Here is a 9,777-nt window from a genome sequence, read left to right as displayed (position 1 = left end):
CAATTTTTATCAGCTTAGAATTAAATATTTCGATCTTGAAATAAAAAACTAAAAATAGCAAAAATTAATAGAATTTAAACTACGTTAGGGCATCACTTTCCTGATTTTTTTAGGCTTTGTAAGAGAAACTAATCCAAAAAAGATTTATATCTTTTTGTTGCATGTGTAAAATTCTCCATTTTAAGTTGTTTCTCAGCAGGAAAACATTTTCAAATGAACTTGCAAGGTAATGAAATAAAGAAATGCTTAAAATCATTTTTTAAACTTATCCTTTCCCACGTTCTACAAATGTAAATACTAATCATATAAAGTGGTAAGAAGGAGTGGTGATGTCAAATCATATAAAAAGAAAATAAAAATCTTAGGAATATACTTGGGAATGAATAAAAAGTTTTTTAATGCATTATGTTATTTCAGCTTTGAATATGTGTGTGTAATTTTTAAAATACCTCTAATCGTAATCTTAAATGAAAATAGATACTCTCGGGCTTTATTTCGCCCATATATATGCTTTTGTTTGTTTACAAAAGTGGGTTTCTGAATAGCTGGTTTCAGACCAGTTGTCTGAATTTACAGCAGCAAAGTGAAAGAAATTAAAGCAGTGCTTCTCAATATATAAATATGTAGGTGCGTACATTCACAGTTGGATTCTCCCAATGAAGCAAATGAAAATATTTGAAGAATTTGGATGAAAATGGAATTTTTCTCAGAATTTAAACCTGGTCAAGAAGTTTTAACCTAGCGTCCATGAGTAGGCCTTATCCTTCCCCTACAACTATACTTGAATTTTGGGTTTTCTATGTCTCTCTCTTTTTTTCTTTTTTAAAGAGATACAGAGCTTTCACCAGAATCTGAGTGGCATCTGTGACAAGGAGGTGAAAGCACTTCTTAGGGAGGTAAAGGCAATAAGCTGTATCTAAGCGACAACCTCTGAGTTTTTTGAGAGTCCACTTTAATTATGGTCTGGGAAAATATATGGAAGTTTTATTCAAACAGAAAAAGCAGGTATCTCTTCATATCTTCTGAAACCCTATGCCATCTTAAAAAAATTGTTAATATTCAAGAGTGTTTTGCTTGTTTTGTATTTTTGGCAGATGGCAGGGATTTCCCAATAGGAAACATTAAACAATGACTTTTTCTTTAGTGACAAATTTAACCATGGAGATGATGTACATCTTTCATTACACAAGTGTCCAGAATGAAAATTCCTTAACTATTTAAAGCTATGCATATTTTAAATGTCTAAGAAAATATTTTTTTAATAATCACATTTTAGCTTTCAGATTACTCTTGCATTAAAGATGATGGCAAAAACTTTTTTCAAAATGAAATGGAAGAAGATCTGCTTCTAGTTATTAGCAGAACAGGGCATTTGCGCAAGTCTAACCAAAAGAACAACTGGAAAAGCAAAAAATACATATATTTTTTAAATGTATGTATTAAATCAAAGTAGAGTTAGAGATGGTGAATAATTATGTAGTTGAGACTCCCAAGAAGAAGAAAATCCAGAGAGATGAACCTTGGTTCTCAGGGTTTTCCTCGGGGAATTTCCTCATAGAGGAGGCTACAGAGAAGCTGAGAAGACAGACACATGTTCTGAAGACTCATAGGGCTCAGAAGAAAAACAATCAGGATTCAGAGCCCACTGAGAAGGGAGAGCTGGCTGAGATTCTGAGCGGTCGCACCTCAGGGAGCAGCTTTCAAAGTGTGGTTCATGATTCTGGGGTAATTTCTCCTCACCTAAGTAGCAGAATGAAGCACAGAGAAACAAATGATGAAAACTGCAGAAGATGTCTAATACATGTAAACTGGAGTCCTGGAGTCCGAAAAATGAGACTGGAACAGAAACAATATTCGAAAAGATAACAAAGGATATCATACCACGGATTCAACAAACACAACAGACCATGTGCAGGATAAATAAAAAGAAAGGCACACCTATTGCTGAAAAACAAAGTCAAAAGGAAAACTGTGAAAGCAGATGGAGAAAAAGACATGTTACTTCAACGGAGCAACTGAGATTGACAGCATAACTACTAAGCTAGTCAAGGGAGAAAACAATGATGGAAAAATATTCAAAAATACAAATGAAGACAGGAAAGGAAAGAAATGAAAAGACAGAACAAGTGATAAAAACAGCAAACCATAGTAACATGGTAAATAGAAACCCAAATATATGAGTAAACGTATTGACTGGAAATGATTTCTACACTCCAATTAAAAGCCAAAGATGATCAGGCTGGAATCAAAGCTTTCAGAAAGCAAAGCTCTGCTTTGTAGAAACACACCTAAAATAAAAGAATGGAGAAATTAAAAGGGCAAAAGAAGATCTATCAAAAAGGGCTTTAAGGGAAAACCAAATAAGCACTAGATAGAAAGAGGAGAGAGAGGACATTATGATAAAATTTCAGTTTGCCGTAAGGCAGGGCTGGGACTAAGGTGAGGCATGTGGGGCACCAAGATTAGGGAGGGACTCACTCTCGGTGCCAACCCTGCACTTGCATGATTCTGAGCTGAGGACCTCCTTAAATTTTCTGCCCCTGATGCCTCAATTGACTCAGCCTATTCCCAGCCCTCTCAGAAGATAAAACAATTCTAAATTTCTGTGCATCTAATAACTTAGCCTTAAAATAGTAAAGCCAAACTTGATAGAATTAAAGGAGAAAAGATGTATCTACAATTACAGTTGTACAGTAATTTCTACAGTTACAGAAATATTAATGTGTGTTTTCTACAATCAATTGAACAAGCAAAAATAATCAACAAAACAATAAAATATGTGAAAAATACGACTAACAAGATTAACCTAGGTAGCATATATAGAAGCCACACTAATTTATATGTATTCATTCAAATATATACACAAATTTAAAAATTCACCATATGCTGAGCCATCAAGCAATTCTCAACAACTTTAAAGAATTTAAAACATGCAAAATATGTTCTCTTACTACAGTGCAATTAAGCTAATAATCAATATGTAAAAGGTAACTAAAAATACTTACATGTGTGGAAAGAAAGAACTGGACTTCAAATAACCTATGAGTAAAATAAGAAATCAAAAGGGAAATTAAAGAATACTCTGATGTGAATAATAAAACATGTTCATATTCAAACACGTGGGATGCAAGTAAACCAGTGATTAGAGGAAATTTGTTAAGCACATCACAAGTGTCAAAAGTATATTAGAAATTATTACAGAATTGTTTTCAGGACTCTATTCCAGGGAAATAAATAGCCAAAGAATAAGATAATAAAATTTTAATAACAGTACCACAGGTAGTGTAATAGTTAAAAACTGAATCCATCGTTTGCAATAATATACAGTCTTCAAAAATGTTAAATTTTTCTCATACTGGAGTGTATGCATGATATAAAATTAACTGAAAGACAGACTACAAAATTGTATACGCTTGTGTAATCTCAGCTATCATGTGTATGTCACCAAAATGTTAATCATGTTTTCTCTCAAATGTTTGAGTTAAAAGTTAAGGGGTTGATGATGATTTTCTGTCTTTTGCTAGTTTTTTAAAACAAATTTTTTAATCAGATAAAAGAAGCTACTTCCAAATACTTGAGTATTTCGGATCCTAGCTAACGGAAGAGCACGTGTTTCACGCTGGCTTTGGACTCACTGTGCCCTGACGGGACAACAGCATTGCAGCATGGGATGGGTACCATGGCCAGGCCCCTTCGTGATGCACTCGGGATGCACTCAGGATGCACTCAGCTTCTCTGGCTCTACGGTGGAAATAGTGCCCACCTTGCTTCCCTCCCAGACTCCTGGGAAAAACAAAACCTGACGGCACAGAGGCACGCGTGCTGAGAACCCTGATCCCCCGACAGGTATAAACGCGCATCGTCTGTCTCCCGGCTAGAACCTGGCAGAACTGCGGGCAGAGCTAAGAGCCGAGTTACGCAGCCGCTGCCGGAGAGACGCCCAGGGCTGACCTGGAGGGCAGGGCGCACTCCTCATGACCCGCTGGAAGCCTCCAACTTGATGGGCCATCCCTTCTCTCGGGCAGAAGATGGGAGCAAACCCCATCACTCAGGGCTCCTTTTCCACCCCAAATCTACTGCTCTGGGGTTTCCTAGTGACCCACCAGCTTTCAGGATGTGGCAGCCTGAGTACTAAATTCACATTAAAATGCTGGGCTTTCCTGGTCTGTGGCCACAGGATCTGTCCACTCACTTGACCACTGTTTATGGAACACCAATTGGCGCTGATTTGGGCACAGGGGAACAAAAAGACAAAAATTCCTTGCCCTACGGAGCTTACAGCCTGGTGGGAAAAACAGAGGATCGACAATATGCATAAAAATAAGTAAATTATAAAGTGTTATAAGGAAATGAGATATGGGGGAAATTATTGTAAGAGGGATGGGGTGAGCCAGTGGCAGAAGTTGCAATCGAAATCATTTAAATGGGGATATCGGGACAGAACTTAATTAGAAGATGATTAGGACCATTTGACTTTTCAACATCCTGAAAATCTTGTGCCCTCCCTGATTTATAGGACTTCTGGGAGGATAAAAGGGATTATACACTTCAAATGCCCTTTGTTTAGGCTGTTCTTTCAGGTTTTTAGTGTAGATGTTAGTGCCAGGTAAGTAAACCCCCTGGAAATATTTTACTTCAGTCAAACAAACCAGTTGCCTCTTTTTCCATCCTCTGACAACTCCTCATTGCCGTTTGTAAGAGGTTCATGCAAACAGCAATTACATCCAACACGTAGAAGTAGAAGCCCATGGGTACTCTAATCATTGACACATTTCACAAAATAAAGTTTCTGGATCTGGAAATAAATTTAGGTGAATGAAAAATTACTTATCAGAAAATCTAATGCACGTTTTACCCCATCAGATAAATTGTTCCAAAACTTAACAAAAATGAAATGGTATCAGCTTTTAGCGTCTCTAATATACTCCTTTATTGCAGATAGCTTTTTGAATCACATTAAACCCACAAGATTGGAGTTGCCATGAATTGCATTTTATCAGCAAAAATGAGGGTGCCTTCTTTTGCCATACATACTAGAGCAGTTATTTCAGCTCAAGCTGTGATAGTTCTGGGGAGAATCATTGCACATATATTATTTTTTTAAAAAAAGGAGAAGAAAGAAAAAGAGAAGAAGAAAGAAAAGATCACAGTAGGATTCTGCAATGCAGTGCTTAGTTTTGTGTGTGTGGTTTTTTTTTTTAAGTTTTTCTTAATTTTTTAAAATTTATTTATTTATTTTTGGCTGCATTGGGTCTTCGTTGCTGCACGTGGGCTTTCTCTAGTTGTGGCGAGCGGGGGCTACTCTTCATTGCATTGCTCAGGCACGCGGGCTTCAATAGTTGTGGCTCACGGGCTCTAGAACACAGGCTCAGTAGTTGTGGCACATGGGCTTTGTTGCTCCACGGCATGTGGGATCTTCCTGGATCAGGGCTCGAACCCATGAGTCCTGCATTGGCAGGCGGATTCTTAACCACTGCGCCACCAGGGAGGCCCGTGTGTGTTTTTTTAATACACCTACTTAGTAATAATTTATTGCCCTTTTACTTTCACACTTTGCTGAATTCAGAAAGTCTATACTTGTCATGTTTACAACTAAAGATACTTATAATCCTTTTGCTGTATTGAAACTTTAAGAATGCCATAAACCAAGCTAGACATCAAGTAAAAGCTGTTGATTGCAAATTAAGACATTAAATGAAAAAAATTTTAAACTATCCTCTAAGGTTCAACATCATAAATTCAATAAATTCTTCAACTAGTGCCCATCCACGTTGCATACCTAATGCTCTGTGCTGAAGAGCGTCCCAAAGAAATGGATGCAGAGGCTCTTGTAAAAGGGTCTTTCCTCACCAACCTCCCTCTCGTATTTTTCAACACAAAACCAGATTAAAGCAAAGTTCAGGAAGACCTGCAGCCTGCACTGAAATATTTCAAGTAAGACAGAATGTAGAAAATGAAATTCCTTCTTACTCTCATGTATAAAAATGAATATCAGCTTTGTATAAACTTCAAGAATTAGAAACAATTTTGCTTTCAAAATTTTGAAATTCACCTTTCCCTTTATATTAATTAAATTAAAAATTCAAATTTAAGAAATGAAAATTACACCTATTCGAAAGTCATTTCTACTTCTGCTTCAGGTCCTATCACAAAATTGAAACTGAACCAAATGTAGCAGGTGAAGGAATTAGTGGAAAGGCACGGTCAATGCAGTAGGGGCTGCTTGGTGAGACAGGAGAGGCAGAGAGTTAGGTGAGGCAAAGCACGATGGCAGCCCCCAAGGAGTGGAGCTCAGCTCCCCACTGCCGTTTTGGTTTCAATGAGCAGCAGAAGTGCAGAGAGATGACAATTAACTCAGGCAAAGCTGAAAGAGAATTCTCAAGTCCTCCAAAAGCAGTGGTTTTCTTTCTGGGCACTGCTGGAGCTTCACTTCAGAAATAAACCCACAGTTTGTACGTGTCCAGGTACCAAAAAAAAAAGGAAAAACATGTTCCAAATGCCGCTGGAATGAATAGAATTTGTATACAAATGTCATTTAGAAATCATTGATTTACGCAGGCTATCTGTTCATTGATTATGTGTGGTTAAGTATGAGTTGGTACCAATTGATTATAACTTGGTAGAGGATCAGCTCTGTATTAATAGTGTGACCAGCAGTGATTACAAAGGGAGCAATACCACCAGTCAACATGCCTGGAAAACACTTCCTACAGGAATTAATGAAAATTTCAAGATTGAGTTTCCCCAAGTGCGATTCTGTTAAAATCCAGAGTCATTATTCTAGGGGCTTGTGGTTTTTCACTGGCAGTTTTCAAAACCACACTGCATTCTGCAACACTTGCTCATGTTGCCATGTTGAAGAATTCCTTAAGCCTGATAGAAATATAGATCAAGTTTAGGCATTAATTTTTTAAAAAATTCATATGAGGCTCTTTCTTATTTGAGAAAAATGTCGGAGGCAAAAATGCTGGATATTTTACTTATCCCGCTCCAATTCCAGTTTGCTTCCTTCAATTTGGGTATATCGATACTTTTTCAGAAAAAAAAGAAGAAGATGAACCTCAAGAACAAAGCATTAAGTATTAGTGACCTTCTAAAGGGGCAGAAAAATGTATCACAATTATTAGAGATACACTTTGTTGATGTCTTTTGTATGATCAACTGAACAGTTATCTTTTTTTAAAAAGTAAGATATTTGAATTTAGACCTTTCTATTTGAGTATTAGGAGGTGGCCCAACTCAATGTAAAAGTAGCAAACATCTACATTATTTTACCTGAGGCGTAACTAGTGGAAGGTGCCCTTTAATCAGATGCCATAAATTACTTCTTGAGTATCAGAAGGAAATTGCAATATGAATATACATAAATCAGTAAAAATGCAATCTGTCTTCTCAAGCTTTGTATGAAATGGAATCAGATAAACTATACGGCCATATTTTATACTGGAAGGAAACCCAGAATAATTTCCACTGGATGGAGAACAGTGACATATTATTATAATAAAAATTTCCCCAAGCTACCATTAATGTCTAGTACAGAGAGAAGATAGCAATTATTATTATTATTAGATTAAATAACAGAAATAAAAAGGGACTGAGTGTGTGATAGAGAAAGAATAGATTAAATATAAGGAAATACATTTTAATTAAAAATCAAATTATCAATGAAGCAGTTGGCAGGGGAAATTTACTTTCATCACTATCAAAACTGGCTTCAGCTCTCAAGGCATTCTTTTATAAAACTCTTTCTTAACGACCTTGTTTACTAATTTGCCAATTTTCTTGTAAAAAAAATAATTACAAAATCCAGCCTTTGAGTGTTCCTTGTACTATAACAAAAGATATCATAAGCTAATTAAATATGATTTGATAGTAAAATTAATTAATCTCAAGGTTTTTCCAACTTAGTTCCAATGTTTACATAGCTCTAGAAAGCAAGAGTTTAATGAGGAAAAAAATAACTGTTTGAAATAACACCTTTGGTACAGAGAAAACATGATAACATGTGTAAATATTATAGCAGAAGGCATGAAAGTACTTTTCTGTTAACCCAGAACTAAATATGTAATGACAAAATTGCCTGCACAGGGAGAATTAATAGATGAGCTCATTTCAATCCATTGCTAAAATAAAGGATTTTTTATGTGTAGAATAATCTTATGTGGACAAAAAGGTGTATTTAGTCATTATGTAATACGTAAATATAGAGAAGAAAAGGATTACTACTAGAGAAAAAAATGACATGCGTATTTTCAACCTCTATGAGCTGGGTCATTCCCTGTGAAACTTTTGAAGATTTTTTCACCTCCATTTCAATTTTCTTCTGTCACTTCAAACTGTAATTCTAAAGAGAGAATGTTGCTTAGCGGTTAGCATAATGGCATATCATGATGCGATAATTAACAGAGGAATTTGAGGCCTTGAGATGGAAAGAAATCTAAGGCACAGTCTTTCAGTAATAAATCTCGTAACTTAGATTGGGCCTATACCAGCTTAAAGTTTCAGTGACAGAGGACACAAAGAAAGGATCTATGACCTGCATTTATTGAATGTTTCTAGATGCCAGGTCCTCCACTAATTACTGCAAATAAAAGGCCAAGACAGACACAGTGTCTGTCTTTATCAAATGGAGGAGACAGCAGTAAAATCAAATAATTGATTAATTGCAACTGGGATCAATGCCTCAAAGGAAAAAACTAGAATATAACTAGAGGGTCTAATGTTTGAATAATAATGGAAAGCTTTCCTTGAAAACTGAAGTGTAAAGGTGTAAAACAGGAAAAATATTGGGGAAACCACATGTGCAAAGGCCCTGAGTTGAGAGGTCTTAGCACATGAGAAGTAAAGAAAGAGGTCAGTGTGGTTGGCACATAAATGCTACAGAGAATGTGGAACCAGGTGAGGGTGAAAAGCCAGGCAGGACCTAGGTTGTGCAAGCTCTTAAGGCTTCAATAAGAATTTTGCAGTTTATCCTAGAACAATGCAAAATGATCCAGGTGTGACACAGGAATGTGACATGATGATTTTATGCTTTAACTCAATGAGATGCTTATCACCAAAACCATCAGGAAGTTGACCAGAAGTCAGACTTCCAGTGACAAGAGAAACAAGACAAATCCAGACTTAATGACAAGCTGGTGCTCAGGGCGCCTTAATCCCAGAGATAAGATACGGTAACAGGCATATGTATGTATGTAACTCTTAGTCAAGTTAAGTCTGTGACAAGCAGAGACCCTGGGCCTTGTTCACTGTAAATCAAGACCCGAGTTAGTGAAGGGGAACATGACACCTATGACCTGTCAGGTTCTGGGGATAAAGGCTTACAAAGGGCAGCCTGGGTAGGAACGTCACCCCAAAACTGGGTTTGCCTCTTGGTGGGTGTCGAGACAATTGCAGCAAGTGAGGAGAACACTGGGGATCTTTCCTAAAGCAGTGTCTCCTCAAACAGCAAAATTGGGGAAGTTTTAAGCTAAGGGTACATGCATTCATGAAGGAGATTGAGCAGAGGAGAATTCAGCACAGAATTGGGGCAAAGGTCCACAGAGGCCAAGCTTTAGTTGACTGAAGTCAGGAGGGTCAATATCATCCTGTCCTCCACCTGGGTGGCAGCCTTAGTTCCTGCAGAACTCAAAGATATATTACTATGTATATCCCTTGAGGAGGACCTAGGACTCTGCTTTATCACTGCACTATTGTTTGACTGCCTTTGCTCTGTTCCTGTATTCTTTTGTCGCCTTAAGATCATTAATTAGTGACACCTCTTCAAGGGCAGGCTTA

This window comes from Balaenoptera musculus, chromosome 9 (genome assembly GCF_009873245.2).
Source record: "Balaenoptera musculus isolate JJ_BM4_2016_0621 chromosome 9, mBalMus1.pri.v3, whole genome shotgun sequence".
In the NCBI taxonomy this organism is placed as follows: Eukaryota; Metazoa; Chordata; class Mammalia; order Artiodactyla; family Balaenopteridae; genus Balaenoptera; species Balaenoptera musculus.
Note: the sequence above shows the minus strand (reverse complement) of the source record.